This window comes from Protopterus annectens, chromosome 14.part0, assembly GCF_019279795.1.
Source record: "Protopterus annectens isolate FY-2018-M chromosome 14.part0, PAN1.0, whole genome shotgun sequence".
Lineage (NCBI taxonomy): Eukaryota > Metazoa > Chordata > Ceratodontiformes > Protopteridae > Protopterus > Protopterus annectens.
Window position 1 is genome coordinate 752,726,925 of NC_056748.1, and position 17,414 is coordinate 752,744,338.

The 17,414-nt window shown below is 38.1% G+C and overlaps 1 protein-coding gene across 1 annotated transcript in view; it reads right to left on the minus strand.

Moving 5' to 3' along the window:
* PDZD7 (PDZ domain containing 7) overlaps nucleotides 1–17,414 on the minus strand; it is an 809,774-nt gene that overhangs the window by 426,696 nt on the left and 365,664 nt on the right. The gene's annotated exons all lie outside the window — the stretch shown is intronic.

A 17,414-nucleotide genomic window follows, 5' to 3' on the forward strand; every position in this document is an offset into this window, starting at 1 on the left:
CATTTTACTACATAGATATCTACTGGAAGCTCATTTAGCTTGTTGGTTATGACATCAAAAATGATATCAAGTTGTTGGTTATGACATCAAAAATGATATCAAGTACCTTTGTCAGTTTGAGGTCCACTGTGTGTACAGCATGACCACTATCAGTAGCCTGTGTTCTGCTTTCAAAGAAGTTTACTGGATTCATTAGATAGGATCTACCTCCTGACAAATCCAAATCTGCAGATTGAGCCTGATAAGAATTTTAATATCAAAGTTAAATGAGTCAGTGATTATATGTTCCATGGCTTTGCAGATGAGAGTTGTCAAACTGATAGGCCTATATTTCCTGTGGTCACTGGTGGTGCTACCATTCTGAAGTGGCATTACAACTTCTGTGTGTCAGACCTCAGGTACAAAGCCAGTGGCTAGGCTCAGGCTGAATAGTTTAAGGAGTGCCAGTTTATCACTATTTATTAAACATCCAGGCATATTATAAAGTCCCATGGAGGCAGTGGGGTAACTGGGTGGGGGTTTGGGGGTGAGAGGGGAGGTCCACCCCGGGGGGGGGCAGGACTGTCACATTAATGCTATTTTTGTAAGAGCTTTCTTCTTAAAGAACAGTCCGGTCATGTTATGTCTGTACTTGCATTGTTGCACAGACGTCCTGTTCTTTCTTTCCTCCCTCTCACAATTTTAAATACAGTACGTTTTGCTGCTTTGCTGCTTAATGCAGCAAGTGTTTGATTCATGGAATTGTGCTTAAACAAGTAAGTGGAATTTTGATTCACCTGTCAACAAGTAAGTGTGTGTTTGTGTGTGTGTGTGTGTGTGTGTGTGTGTGTGTGTGTGTGTGTGTGTGTGTGTGTGTGTGTGTGTGTGTGTGTGAGCATGCTTATCTATTCATACTATGGCAAAGGTACAGCAAATTCTTTTTTGGTCATGAAAGAGCTCCCAGTTCTTATCTCTATCAGGTAGGAAAGCCATAGGGACAGGGATTATCATGACCCAATTAGTATATGCTCTTCCTAGTATAGCATCAGACTCAAAGAATGTCATCTATTACAAACAACATCTAACAAAATATAATGAGCCATCTTTTTATTCCCAAGAATGGAACATGACTGCTCAGTACTGAAAACAGTCTAATCTTCATCCAGTCTTCCTGCTTTTTCAAGCCACTAAACCAAACTCCTTTTCATTTACTGGCAGATCCAAGATAAGAGAAATAATATAATTCTACCCATTTCAACCTGCCATGCTGCCCCTCTATGCACCAACTTTCCTGACAAAAAAAAAACATAGCAACCATGGTTTCTCCAGTCTAGGTCCCAAACTTTGCAAAACTATACCTCTACCCACAAGATATTCAAATTCTTAAACAGCATCTGATAAGAGGCAGAAAGTGACTGTTTCATCAATAAGAACATAACTTCAAAGTTTCCCAAAATAAAACAATATCATATGACTCAATGCTAACACATAATCCTAGTGATAACACATCAAACATACGTTCTGATTCCATCTTTTACAGTCTTTTCACTTATTCCCCTTTTTTCTTCTCAGCTGTACTCTCTGCCTACCCTCAGACAATGTAAATATCCATTTTGAGATAAACTACTAGTCAGGTTTTTACATGCTCTCTTACTTACTTTGCACATAACCCATACTAATGTCTTTCGGTTTTATATCTCTGCCTCTGTGATTTCTTATAACAGTGTAACATAGCATTGTTTGCATGCACTGTTTATACCACTTTTGTCACAGTGTTTCTCAATGCTGCAAGCATTATAACCTCAGTAAAACACAGTTAACTTACTCCAGTACATTCTACAACCAGAGTTTCTTCCTCAACTACATACATACATCACATAAACAGTATCCCTCATAACGTCTTGCTGCATTAAACACTCACCTTAATCTGATGCTTTTTCCTAGACCTCTGATTACTAATGTCACTATTTTCTACATTCCATATGACAACCCCTGAAAAAACATTGATTTTACAGTATATTTCCCACAATATACTATTCAGTACTGACAGTCCGCAAAAGGTGAGTGTGTGTGTGTGTGTGTGTGTGTGTGTGTGTGTGTGTGTGTGTGTGTGTGTGTGTGTGTGTGTGCGTGTGCGTGTGTTGGATAAGACATTCAAATGAGGTCCCATCTACTTGAGTTTGTGGTAGCTTAGTTGGATGTAAAGACTCCATGGCACTTATCAAAAAAGAGTAGGGGGTTGCTTTATTTATGCATGTTTTACAGTTTTCTCTACATTATAATCATAACATTTTCTTTCTTTCTTCTATTACTTTATATTTCATATTTCAAAACTTGTTTATCAAAATTCTCCAAAAAAGTCCCCAGTGTCATAAAAATTTTCAATTATCTTCTTTCTTTGCTCTCTGCTTTTCTGTCATACTCTGATAAATCACTCCTTGGATATACAAGAAAAGGATCCTGCTTAATTTTTTCATACCACTCTTCTCTTTTCTCACAAAATTCATTAGTTTTTAATCGCCATACCTGTACCTAATTTTCATGTTTCTTTCTTTCCACCAGTAGCATAGCTAGGGTGGGGTGAGAGGGGAGGCCCATGCCGGATGGCTCTTTTGGGACTGTCATGGTCCGGTCATGGCTGCTTCACTGCTTATTGCTGCAGGTGTTTGATTCACAGAATTTTGCTTCACCTTTGGGTGTGTGTGTGTGTGTGTGTGTGTGTGTGTGTGTGTGTGTGTGTAATGCCACAGTTAGGGATTCCTGGTGTTACCCAGGCTCAAACCCTGTACCTTAGGTGCAAGAAACAAGAGCCTGAATTCTCTACCCCTACTGATACTCATGATTCAAGGAGTTGAGTCTAGAGCTCTCAACTACCCAGATTTTCACAGAATGTCTGGAACGTTTGGCACATACTTTTGATCTGTTCCTCTTAAAATTTCTGGTTTTCTGGCAAATCAGTGAGATGTGAATTCACTGACTAATGACAGCCATTTAAGTGTCAGTCTTCCTGTCTTTCAGGAAATGGATGGTAACACAAAAAAGTTTATTCTAGCAACTTTCTAAGATTATGCAAGCAATGTTTAAAATGTGTCCCTAGTTTTGGGCCTTTGTCCCCCTCCCATAAATTTTGGCTTTTTCTAGATTTCTTGTGCTTCAAAGTTGGGAGATATAGTTGAGTGTCAAGTGCATCTTACAAGGAGCTGAGAGCTTCAGCGGAAGAGATGTTTAGTGTTGCTTATGCCAAGTCTGCTTACAATCCGCAACTTCTGTTTAGCAAATGATACCACTATTGTGCTAAAGTAGTTAAAAGCATTGTTAGTAGCACAACATGTAGTATACTTGCTTTTAATGCAGAAGGCTGTGGGTTCTACTCCCACACTATGCAGAATGATTACCGATTCTGTACTGTGCTGTACTTTAAAAGGGTTGGAGTGCTGCAGTCCTGCGTTTGTCCTCCTTTGGAAGTGATACCTAGTAACTATGAAACTGCTATCAGTTTGCCATCCATTACTTATTGCAATATTACCAGCTCAAAGTACCATTTTTAATGTAACATAGGTAACTTATTCTTCAAGGGCAACTTTATTTTTGGATGAAACACTGAAATATAAAGTTGTTTGCTAGCAGCAACCTTTTCAATAGTTACAGATCTCTGTAATGTGGGATTATTCAGATGACTTTTACTTCTGCAGAGATTGTGCATATTTACTGTTATTGGTGGATTGTAATGAAAGACGTTTGAGTAGACTTTTATGATGGAAATGTTCTGAATTGAGCAGTTTTGTCATTATTGGTTTATACATTTTGTTTCATTGCTTACTGGAAAAATATTCAAAACAGTAAATTTAAAACATGCTCCAAAAAGTGTGCTGTATTATACAAGGAATAGAAACAAAGAACATGTATGTTTGCATGGTCCTAAAAATGCGTGCAAGGGGCCTATGATTTGAAAATGGCCCAAAGGTGAACCTTATCTGCCAATAGCCAGATGCATGTTCTTTGAATGTGGGTTTCAATGCTATTTCAATGAATGTGAGTTTTAAGGGCAGAGAAATATTAATGCTAAGCCTGTTTTCATTGCGAGACCCTATTGCTTTGTTTAGCATATGTCTATCAGTGTTTGTGCTATAAAATTTAAAATAAAAGTTTTAAATTAAATCCAAATAATCATTGTTGAAGTAAAGCATACAACTGTATATACTTTACAGTGTTCATGGTAAATGGGTAGAAATAGTCAAGTAATGGAACACTAGAATGGCTGTAAGGGGGCAGCTGTATATGGGGGCCCCATTTGACCATGATTTTGTGAGGGTGGAGGGGCGCAAATTAAAAGACAGCCTCGGGTAGCACAAACATTAGTTATGCCACTGCATTGAGGATGCATTTTTAGTCTTGGAAAGCACCTTTAGTATACATTTTTTGTGATGACGGAGGGATAAGTGGACTTTAGGTTGTCTCTGGGATGAAGTTTGCCTGAATTTGCCTGTATGTTGACAATGTCTACTGGATCAGAGTAGGTGATACCTAGCTGAAGAAGGATTTGCAATTATTAACTTCTGATGTAGCCTAAACTCATGGTCTGCCTTGGTTTTACTAATAGTTTTTTTCCCTAATTTTTGACAATTTCTTAATATTATCTTTGATTTGAGGGCCATTTGTTTTGCTGTATACTGTAAGGAATTTTTTGTACTTTATTGTATAGTGCATTTATATTTGTGATCACCAGGATAGTTTGCTCTTAAATTTCCAATTATATCTGGCTGCAACTGTCAAATTTATACATTCATCTAAATGGGCATGGATTTTTTTTGTTAAGCTACTTGCTGTATCACTGTCTTGGGTGATACAGCTATTCGTGAATTTAAAGACTTCATCATAGAATTGGAGAAGATTAGTACACTTGAAGTCCCTAAATTCTGTGATGTTGGCATCCCTTTGTTTCAAGATATTTAAGGTAAAGTTTATCAGTCTGTGATTGGACTTAACCAGACAGGGCAATACCAGAGGAATAATACATACAGATTCTATACTTGTAAGAACAATGTCCAGGATATTTTGTCTTCCAATAGGATTGTTGATGATATGATTAAGGGAGTTTTTCTATATTAAATCTAGAAACTTTTTTACATATCCTACAAGAAGAATAGCTGTCCCAGTTTATTGAAGGGCAGTTACAGTTTCCTGGAATATTAATGTATATTGAAGTTATTCAAGTATATTTAGGATCTTAACATGATTATCAGGGGACTTAGAAGATGTCCTGTATCAGACTATGAACTGATAGTTGATCCTATTTAGTATGATTTGTATGTCTATACGTTCTGTTAGTGGGTCTCTAGGAATCTGCCTAGAGGTGATGTGGTCGCTAACAAATTTGTATACTACACCACAGTTGCCAAAGGGTCCAGAACACAGTAGGCCTAAAACTCCAGTATAAAGGGGTGCTATTTAAACATCTAAACCAAGGTTTGGTGATTACACACACATGGATGTGTTTCAGATGCAGGATGGATTCAAGGGTGGGCATTTTGTTATTGAGACACCTGTCACTAAGCAGAGCCCATTGCTGTGATTTTGTGTTTGATTTGCCTCTTTGATTAAGATGGGAGGGCTATCAACTAGACTTTGCCTAAAAAAAGTCATTATAGGATTCCCTAGACAGTATGCTGAAGCTTTGAAATGAGAAGTGGATACCATCCTTAGCAAAGCAAATAGGGTTGTCAAGCATTGCATCAAAAGCTGCCACATAATGAATCCCCTTGGAATGTTATCAGCTACTTAGCCAATTTATGACACAATTATATTTTCTTTCTATTTCTGCATTATTTTCAGAGAAGGACGGATTTCTGTTAAGACCAAGCTTATTATATCCATTTGTAATATGGATGAAGAGTTTTGACATGTCTCTATGCATAGCCCTCCAGGTTTTGCTTGCCAAGTCATTTATCCCTTCCCACCATGGACCACTACTATGTCATGGTCATATTTGTTAGTTGTAAGGGCCTTTGGGACCTTTGAGATATTAAAGATCCTGGTACTTGCAGCTCACCATAACCCTGCTTTTGTCCAACTTCAGGAAAGTTGAATTGGTGTGTCTAACTATGGGGTCACCAATCACTAAGATATTCTTATTAGTACCACATTTAAGATGACTTACTTTATGGTAACTCTTTGCTATGCTAGTAGCTGATGCAGTGTTTTGGTTTTGCTGAGACTTAAGATTTAATGGGTGTAGTAGTTTTAGGCAAGAAGATTTTAATAGCTTCAGCAGAGGATAGTTTAGTGTGGGTTTGTGCAGAGCATTGTGGAAGCATTGTGTTGTTCACAGACTTGCACCTCTCACAGACAGAGAGCATTGGGCCAAGTAAAAGTTTATTGACTGCGAGCATCTGGCAGTTGCAACACTGTTACACTGTCTGAGGATATTAAAAGTGCTATGAGACTGTCAATGGAGGGTAGACCTTCTGTTGTAGTCAAGTGGTTTTAGGAATATTTAATTGGCTCGCTAGTGAGCAGATAATGTTTTGATTTAATTTAGATACATTTAGTAAAGGTGCACAACTTGCTGATTGCAGTAATGCATAATAGTGTCTGTGCTCCTAGCAATATAAAACAAATTGTTCCTAGTTTCAGAATAAAAACAGTTACTAGCACTAATAACAGCAATGATCCATGAGCTGTTTTTAGAGGCAGTAGGCATGTATGTGCAGCGTGATATTGCATAGTTTCTGACCCTACACCTAACCCCAGCCCTATGCTTTACTTTATAAAAACCTTTCTTTAACACTACCCCTACAAAATACACTCAGTTATTGAAGCTGTGGGCATAGAACTGCATGCTTCTCTGTACCTGCTGTGAATCTGCAACAGCTATATGTCTCTTCTGTTCAAATTTACTTCAGTCATGTGTCCCCAGCAAAATGTACTGTAGGAGAATGTCTCACCATCTAGCAGCCTGAACCCGCATGAGATGTTATGCTGTTCACATTAAAAGACCGCATTGATCAAGACCTTATTCCAGTCCTCATTTACAGGTCTGAAATTTTCTTTTTTTCACTGTTATTCATCTTCCTTTTATCTGTTCTAAGTCCTACTGTCTTGCTTTTATCATAATCCCTCTCATTAGCTTCACTTACTGTCCAGCTGTTTCACTCACTTCAAAGGTCACTTAACATAACTTGTTTTCCTTATTGCTGCTTTCTCATCCACTTTTCTGACCACCTGAGAGAGATCTTCAGCAATGTTTGCTCTTCCATCCATACGCTTTCCATGGCCACTGTATCCCAAATGGACACACACTCGGAGGTTAGACAAAGGCTCTATGCTTTGAGTCTCATGCCATTAATTATCATTATCTTCACTATGAACTCCGAGCCATTTGTATGGCAGTGGTCCTGGTATTTATTAATAGCCCATAATCATCACAAGGCCAAGTTGAAAGCTATCTCTTAGTATGCCTCACCCCCTTCAGAGAAAACGGAACATCTGGATGAATTGGTGATTCATTTATCAAAAGGTTAAGTACAGTTTCAGCTAAACTGAATGGCAGTTGAAATAAATTGTGTATTTTTAATGTTTTCATTGGACACATCCATTCAGCTTGTGATAGTGCAATTTTATCTTACAATAATAGAATGGGGCCATTTCTCTGATGTGTTAACAATGACGCATGAAAAAAAAGAGATCTGAAGAGGAAGGTTACTCAGGCAGAGCATTATAAGATAGACAACTTTACTAGGCTGGGAAAGTTTCAGATGCCTAGCTGCCTTACTAATAATCCTAATGCTAGCAAGGATGGACCTCCTCATATGACACCCCAAGATTCCAGTTATAAAAACACATGGCCAATGTTGGTTAGCTGTTTGTTGCTGCCTGTGATGAAAAATGGAAAAATTGAGAGTTAATCAGTGCTTTGCTGATGCTAAATAAATGATAGTGTTATCTTAAGGAGGAATCTTCATGAATGAGTTAAAGGGTATGGGAGGGTAGAGTTATCTTTAGCAAGCCAACTAGGTTTAATTAAAAAAAATACCCTTTTCTGTGATGTATAGGGATAAAGCCTTAAGTAAAACTCAGCCAACTTAAGTTTGATTAGTGATTCTACCTCTGGAAGAGCCTGGCAGGAGGGTAGAAATGAGCAGCAATGACAGCTTTCCTACTCCAAGAGGAGAGACTTGTGGTTTGGTGACTGTTTTATAGATTCATAGGTTCATAGCTAAGTACCAGGCTAACTGCCCTTGTGTGCCACTTTAATCCTAGCTAATTTCCCTTTTTGTGCTCAAATTAACCTTTCTCATTTGGTTAAAGATTGGCCTTACCCATCCCATGGTTGATAATTATATATTAGCCCTGATAACTAGGATCATACCATAGATAATCTGTGAGGTAACATGCATGGGATAAAGCATTTAGGAGCTGTCTCCATCTGTTAGTAATACAGGGGGCAGTCATGGGATAGGTTTTCTGTTTCCCATCCATAGATCCAAGTTGTACTTGAAAATGGAAGGGGATGAACTTGGTTTTATGTGGCTAGGGAGTCTGTTCCAGAGCAGTAGCATCCCTCACAAGATATACCTGTCCCTCCATACCATTCTGTTGATGTTGTAGAAGAGGTTTAGATTCCTAGTCTTAGTATTTCTGATGCCATTTGACTTACTGATGTGCAGTAAATCAATCAGTACTGGGTCAGAGGATGCCTTGTATGCCAGACTCATGTCACCTCTTAGCATTATGTAGGATACTGAGTATAGTGACAGGGATTTGAGTCAGTCCATGTAGGACATGTTGTTTAGGTCTTGTATCCTTATAGTAAGGTATCTCTGTGGGTGTTCTAGTTGTTGCATGTGTCTGGACAGCTTCATGCCAAAGGGGGGGATTATATTTAATGATTGGCTGAGTAAAGAGGACAATGATATCCTTAGAGCTAGCATGATCCCTTGTTTATAAGCTGTGCAATAGGAAAATAACTTTTTTAAAAATGGACTTGTGTTGTCAAAAGTTAGGTCACTATCCACATAAGTTCCCAAAGCCAAACAACTGGGTCAATTCTCAGAGCTGTATAATTAATGTGATATTTCCCTGGCACAGATGACTTCATAAAGGATACAGTAATGCATTTTCTGGCATTTAGTTGCAGTCCATGATTTTGGCAGCAGTTATTCATTTAGGACAAACCTTCTTGCAGCATGGCTAAGTCATTAGGTGATTCTGTGACTGCTCCTAGCTTGCAGTTATCTGCAAATTTAGTCAGTTAGTTTTGCAGCATGCAAGTGGAGGTTTTTGGTGAAACAGCTGTAATGTGTTGGTTTACTAAGCTGGCGAGATGACAGCGTTCACTTGCCAGGGATGGGGGTATGGGGGTGTGATACTAGGTCCCTACAGTGACATGGGTGCCCACATCAGCCACCAAAGAAGGGAGTAGGGAATTAATACAAAAAATTCTGATGCTGCTTGAATGACATCCCCCCCCCCCCCATTGACTGTTGCCATAATGGGAATGAACTGTTTAATTGATCATTGAGAACTGATAGTCAAAAGACAGTGGAGAGAGACAAAAATACATACATACAAAAATAAGAGCGATTCCCAATGAGGACAGTCTGTATATATTCCATGCCTAGAAGACAGAAGGCATTAAGCTCATGTCAGTCTTAAACTGTCTTCATAAGAACAACCAGGCCACCTGGTGTAAGGTTGTTAGAAAACACTAAACAGACAGTAGCTTCTGTTGTCTGAAATATGTAGACATGTCTTCTTGAATCAGTAGCAATATTTTAAATGTTTACTTTTTTGCATAGGAGAAATTGCAAATAGAAATGCAGTAAAAAACAAAGGAAAGGAACCACATGGATATAGAAGAGAGATACTTTCCTAAAAAATGCTTTGCTTACAAGGAATTCATATCCTTTGCAAAAAGTGACTTGTACACCTTTATCAGTAGAATTATGTATCTAGCTTACGACATTTGCTCTTGTCTCATTGAACAAGCAGAGACTGAATCGATTTTGTAGATAATTTTTCACATAACTTATGTGGAGAGAAATGGGGGACAAAATGGAGATGAAACAGAGACGGGCAAGTAAAGAGAAAATATATTGTTTAGTAAGGACTGGGTGAACTTCACCTGAGTGAAGTAAAACAGTTCAGTGTAAAAAAAAAACAGTTTGTTTGCATTACACTTTGGCTCCCTCTCATGGCCAAAAGCTATCATTTAACTGTAAACTCGATGTACCATTTCTCCTTATGAAGGATTGTATCAGCTGATGTAAAATAACTGAAGAAGGTGACCAAGCTTATTATAAATACACAGAACTATTCAGTTGCTAATAAGATAAGTACTGCTAATTCAAACTACTTATAAAAAAATAAAATAAATAGCGAAACTGACTTCAACCAACCCACGTTTATTTATCTGATGCCTTGGCACAAGTCTTCCAGGGAAGACTGTCCTTTCAGGTGATTGTTGCTGTCTTGTATTTAATACAATTTAAATAATAGTTAGTTAGTCTAAAAATGCATATTAATCCATGGGTATTTGTGATAAAGATAGGCTATTAGAAAAATCACTGCTAGTCATTTATGTTTCTGTGATCCCTTATATTACTTATCAAGAGTTGTGTAACTATCACAAGTGATGTGGACTGGCTGTTATTAAGCTGGTTTGATACAGCTGACTTATTCAGTGAACAAGCATAAAGTCTATTTATAGTTCTGGAGGTGTCAAACTTCTATTCTTCATTACATGTAGTGAATGCATATCTGTGCAAATAAGATTTGTAGTGCATATATCATTAATGCTCCACATTGTGAGAAATAAGTCCTTCTTTTGTTTAACCAAAGTTCCCTGTTTCATACTAAAATGCTCTGCCACCTATTCAATGTCAGAATTTCTAGTCAAAGCACCATGACAAATAATTTAGTCATTCATGAAGTCATTCACTCATTCATTCATTCTTTTTTTTCCTTCTTTCATTCATTTTTCTAACACCTGTTTTATCCTATTCAAGGTTACAAGGGAGCTATAGCCTGTCTCAGTAAATGATAGACAGCAAGGCTTGAAGTGGCTGGGATACCAATCAATTTTAAACTGCATGCAAACACAGAAACACATACAAAACACACACGCACACACATGCACACACACGCACACACATGCACACACACACACACACACACACACACACACACACACACACACACACACACACACACACACACACACACACACACACACACACACACACACACACACACACACACACACGCACTACAGTCAGTTTAAGAATATTGCCATTTCATCTATCAGTATGTTGTTGGGATGTGGGAGGAAACTGGAGACCCTAGCAAAACAGCATATGGACATGGGGAAGACATGCAGGTTCTGTAACAAATGTACCCATCCAATCATCCTATCACCTCTTTCCCCATTTTTGCACATGGAATTGGGGTGTCACTTAAACAGTGATAATAATCTAGAGCCAAAGGTTAGAAGGCCATGTGGCTAGCCCTGTCGTGCTAGTTCTTCCACACCATACACCCACATGAACACTCACACCTATGGCCAATATAGTGAGTCCAATCAACCTACTCCATGTCTTTGGAATGTCGGAGGAAACAGGAGCACCTGGAGGAAATTCATTCAAACATAGGGAGGATATACATCTCCAAATTGAAGGCACCCCAGCCGGGAATTGAATCAGGGATCCTCTTGCTACGATGCTACAATGATATCTACTGCACCACTGTGCCATCAACCCTATTTTGGAAATAAACCAGAGAGTCATTCTCTGAGAGTCAGCAACATAACTATTCTACCACTGTGACTTGCATGGTAATTCATATATTTGTTTCCATCAAAAATTTTTTGTAAGGTCAAAACTACAACATTTAGGTACATTGTTTATTTTTTATATTAAACCATTATCAGTTGTTCCTATTTTTCTGTTTTTGTGTCCCATTTGACGAGCAGTTTTCTGCATTAAAAAGACTGAAGTGTGAGAGTGATCCCTGAATTCAGCAGAGTAAATGACTTCACATTTATCTTAATATGTTATCGACATTTATTTTATTTTTTTGCATGTGTGTTTTATGTTCATTACTATGGGGCCTTTTGGCTAGCACCTAGTAATGTTTTTAAGTATTTTAATTTTGTGTAAATGATACATAGTGAATTAAAATACATATAAGATTTGCAGGAAAGGCACATCGTCACAAGCCTAGGCCTTTATGTCCACATTTCATAAGTACTTTTACAGTTCTGTTTATGCCTATAGACCCCAGGTGTTAAACTGCAAAAACAAAGTGCAGCAGAAAGTTTGAGCCCCTCTGTAACTCCTCAAAAAGCATAGACTGGGACTCATAAACATTAGCTTTATCATTTAAGAAGTATTAAAGCCCTAATATCATATTGTGCCATGTTTTCTCTCAGCAACACCATTCTAACATACACAGTGAGGCATATCTGATTTATGCCTTATAAAATTATGCAACTCACTATAGCAGAAGAGAATGTAATTGAGTGTTCAACTAAGCTGTACTGACAGCACTTACAAAGAAAAAAAGACAGGGTCATGCTACCCTGTTACTGGTTATCCTGCTGTGCTATAAAATTCAGCAGGTTGTTTATTCATATGTGACACAATACACAACAAACTATAAAACCTGAAGCAGTACTGCACTTCAGAAAAAATAAAGACTCTACATTGATCCTTTCCAGATTTTATTCTTTCTTGATTTATTCTGAAATCTTTCAGATGGAGTTTAAAAAATTCATGAAGAGTACAAAGGTATGCAAATTGTGATTTCAGTATTGTAACCAGTCTGATGTTATAACTCAAAGTTGATTTCAAAGTTACTGTGCTTCAGAACTGATGCTGTTGTTAAGTTTGGTGAGTTAGTATTAAAGTCACTTAATATTCTAAAATAATGAGCTCAGTTATATTGGACACAGTTTCCATATTATTTAAAAGAATATTAGTCCTGATTGCTTCTGATGGTTGCCAGGACTACTTGTCACTGTCTATCTGAGACTGATTCATATTGGCAATAAACTATCTTCCTATCCAACATCTAATTGTTCATTGCATTCTTGTGAAACTCATCAGCTGCCTTGTAAGTTATTTTCCTTTTCAAATATATGTCTGAAAACAGAATGTAATTATTAGTAGCACAATTGTGCCATGGCTAGTAGTGCTGCCTCACGGTGCTTGTTCTTACAGTCTGATTCCCTGCCTGGGTACCTTCTATGCAGTCTGCATGTCATCCCAATGTCTATGCGGGTTTTTGCTGGGTGATTTGTTTCTTCCTGCATCCCAAAGACTTACACACAGAGTAATTGTCCTTTCTCGATATTGATCATAGTTGTGAAAGATGCTGGGCGACTGTGTGTGTCTATATTTGTATGTTTGTATTTATTTGCATAGCCATAACTAGAATGGGCATAAGCTGTTAAGGTCACAATAATTGGTAGGTGTCAATGGTACACAAGTACTGTATCTGCATTGATTTATAAAGCCATGTGGATAATACAGCTTCATAAGTGAATACAGATACTGTATTTTGCAGATTGCTCAAATTTTTTTCTTCCTCCGCAAATCTGAATCGCTGGAGAAATGCACAAGGCACCAGAGAATATAACTATTGTTTTGTGTGTGTGTGTGTGTGTGTGTGTGTGTGTGTGTGTGTGTGTGTGTGTGTGTGTGTGTGTGTGTGTGTGTGTGTGCACACTTGTGCACGAACATCCTGTAACAGACTGTCCACGATTAGTTCTTTGCCTTATGCCTTATGCCATTGAGGGTACAGGCAGGCTCTGGCTTCTCCACCACCCTCAATATTTTGGAGCCAGTATATTAAAAATGTAAGTAAGTGACTGGAAATGTAATTAATTAGTTAGTTGGCATCTAGTCTTTTATGAATTAGGCTAGCATAGCAGAAAGGGTGGAAAATAAAATTACATTATGTTTGCAGTTGTTAGAGTTTATCTTCAAGGTAGTGTTGTTTAAAGTTTAGCCCATCTATAAAGAATATTAATAACTCGTAAATTTATCATTCTTTGCTATCAGAAATTGTAACAAACTAAAGTATTTATAGAGACATGCTTGAGGATGTGCTTTCAGGGAGATGTAACTACATTAGCAGGTCATGACAGCCTGAAAAACTTTTTTTCTTAAAACACTCCCAGGGATTCAGTAATGATTAAAGTAAGCATACACTAAGTGTACACCATTCTGAGTGAACAGACATCATGACACAGACATAACTCACACCTTCGTCCTCCTAATTTTAGTTTTCCTACTGATAGTCTTTCACTTTTATTAAATACTGACAGGGATTCATAAAGGTTACCACAAAGTGTAGAATACATGTACAGTTATTGTAATCTTTCTGCATGACTAGAAATCACAAAAAATGTGATAAGAATGTTCTTGAATACATATCATATATACTTAGTGTAGGTTTTATTAATTCTGGCCTACTGTTTTTTTTCCTGGATTGAGAAATGATAACCTAACCACAGTACATTTAGGCCTTAGGTCAACTGGTGCCCTAGGCAAAAGGGCTCCACGGCACCCCCCACCACACCACCTGGTGCCCCCATCCTGGTCTACCTACACCAAATAAATACTGGAAAAGTGCCCCTAATAGAGCAGCGCCCTAGGCAGCCGCCTAGTTGGCCTATGCCTAAGGCCGGCCATGCATTTAGGGTAGGAAGTGTAAGTCAGCATGTGGAAATGTTTTGGTGTGGGCTAAGTTACAGTATTTCTTGATATTAGGAGATTGGTTTGGTAGAGACAAGCATGGCATAACAAAGAGTGGCACTACAACCACAAAGTCTTAGCAAAAGCTTGTGCTAGATATCAATATAAATAAGTCAAAAACTGTATACTACAAACCGCAATGGACTCACTCACTGCAATACTTCAGCAAGATCGGAGTGAAACTAAATAACTCATAGCAATATCAAAGGTAACTCAAAGGTAGACTGAGATGTTGAATGAAACGGTGGAACACCAACAAGTCTTGCTGACAGTCCAGTCATATATAGGAACTATTTTGTAATAATAAAGAAAATCCTGGAAATAAACATCAATGAACTAGAAGAGAGATCCTGTAGGAGCAATCTTACACTGATTCACTTGTTGGAGGGGGTGGAAGACGTGGACCCAGAAGTGTCTATCAGAAAGGAACTGGGGATATTGTTTTAGAGGTCTTCCCTGCTGGAGATTGAATGTGCACACCAGTGTGCTTCAAGATCAGCAGTGAACTTCCTGAGGCATATTGTTATTAAATTTCTCCACTATTTGGGCAGACAAGAGGTGCTTCAGAGATCCGTGGAGCTGGGAACAGCATTCTTCATTACTAGGATTCCAAAACAGATTTCATTTAAATTTCAGCGTGGCCCTGTTTTCTAAAAACAAAATGTTTTTTTCAGCTCTAAGGTAACTTAAAGATTTGAGACATTCAGTTCAGCTAAAATTTCCTTTGATACTCACAGTACCCAAAATGAGAAGCTGATTTTTAAGTCACTGGAAGAAGCAGAGGCACACCTTAACAAAATGTTGTCTACCAGTGGGTACAGCCAGTCTGTTGCAAGAATGAAGCATTAGGATTTACTTTTGATAAACTCGGCAGTGCTTAAAGAAAATTCATATAGCCTCTAGCCCTCTTCATAAACTTTAGTAAGGCACTTGATTACTTAAGGTGAGATTTTCTCTGGTGCACATTGTATCATTTTGGATTACCAAAGGGATTTATTGATTGGTGTACACTACTGTACACTCAACCCCTAGCACATGTTACCACCAGTAATCAGTTTTCCACCTTTCATTTAGGCAAAGGTGCATGTCAGTGATTACTGGTCTCACCCTACTTTTTATTTAATTGGTGGTGGCATTTAGCTTATTTATAAGGCAGTGCTACTCTCACTGGTGTATACCCAAGGCTGGGAAAATATGATCATTGATGTTTGGTTTGTAGATAAGTGTGTATTCCATATTTCATTCCCTGGCAAACTTATTGGGAATACCTTAGCTCTTTCAGAGGAATATGGAGGGCTTTTAGGATTAAAGGTTAATTGGGATAAAGCACATTGTATTAAATGATACTTGTATGGATTTAAGATTGGTGATAATGTGACATTAGATCATATGAAGTGTGCACTATACTTACCTGGGTATAAAGCTAGGACCCTGCTTTCTGGGTATGGTTAAGAACAACATGGATTGTTTTACTAGGAACATTACAGAACATCTCAGTAAGTGGAGGGTCTAGAACTCCCTCTGCTTGCTAAGGTATTGGATGTAAGAATGTTTGTCCTTCTCAAATATCTACTGATTACATGCATATTCTAACTCTGGAGTGCAACAAATGAACTGGGAACTTTTAGGCTGCTATTTCTGACTTTATATGGATAAACAGTTGCTAAGGGAGGGTAGAAAGGAAGCAGTGAATGTCTTCTTTCAAGGAAGAGGGGGTAGGTATACCTGATTTTCAGAGGTATATCAGGCTCACTGATTTGGTTAATTTTTGCACATGTGAGTTGTAACCCACATCTTTTATAGACAATGTCAGTGAACCACTTGCTGCACACACTCACCTTGAGCCCTTGTGGGGTAGAGCACAGATGATTATGAGATTCTGGGAAGGGGTGATGATGTTAGGATTCTTAAATGTCTCATTTCCACTAGTCTTTGGAAGAAAAATCCAAATGTAATAGACAGAATTTGGGGTAATATTAAGGCTAATGAACTGTATAAGATGGAGGGATCTACTACATTTCCATTGAGAAGAACATGGACATTTATTTTAGATTTGGACATACCTGTACCCCCTAATGGGATTTAACCTGCTCTCTTTTAATGAATGTAAACATCTTCTAGGGAATGGGAAGTTTACATGGGGGCAAAATCTGCAAATGGCAGACTTGGCTCTGGCATTATATAAGTGGGTCATGTATGGGTTGACAGTGGACTTTTTGTACTGTGATAAATGTACTTCCCAAAAAAAAAAAATTATATTCCACCCCTGATGGAGGATTTCTAAGTTTGAGGGTGCTTATAGAGGGTCTAGGAAGGTGGGAGGCATTGCTAGGGAAAGGTATTTCTGAGATGGACTGGAAGAAAGCTTTATGCCTAAATTATTAATTGAGATGTTCCTTTCCCTGCTTGTGGAGCATAAAGTTTACAAAGGATCACTTGTAGATCACACACACACACACACACACACACACACACACACACACACACACACACACACACAAATCTTCGACATAGTACACTGTTTTTCCCAATGCAATTTCTTCTAGACAGAAACAAAATTTTAGAAAGTATGTCATCATGGATTGACTCTGATCCCCAGAAAGCAGTAAATCTGTTACATATTTTCATCTGTAGGCTCTCAACGCTCAATATCTTATGAAGTTTAGGAACGTGTTAATT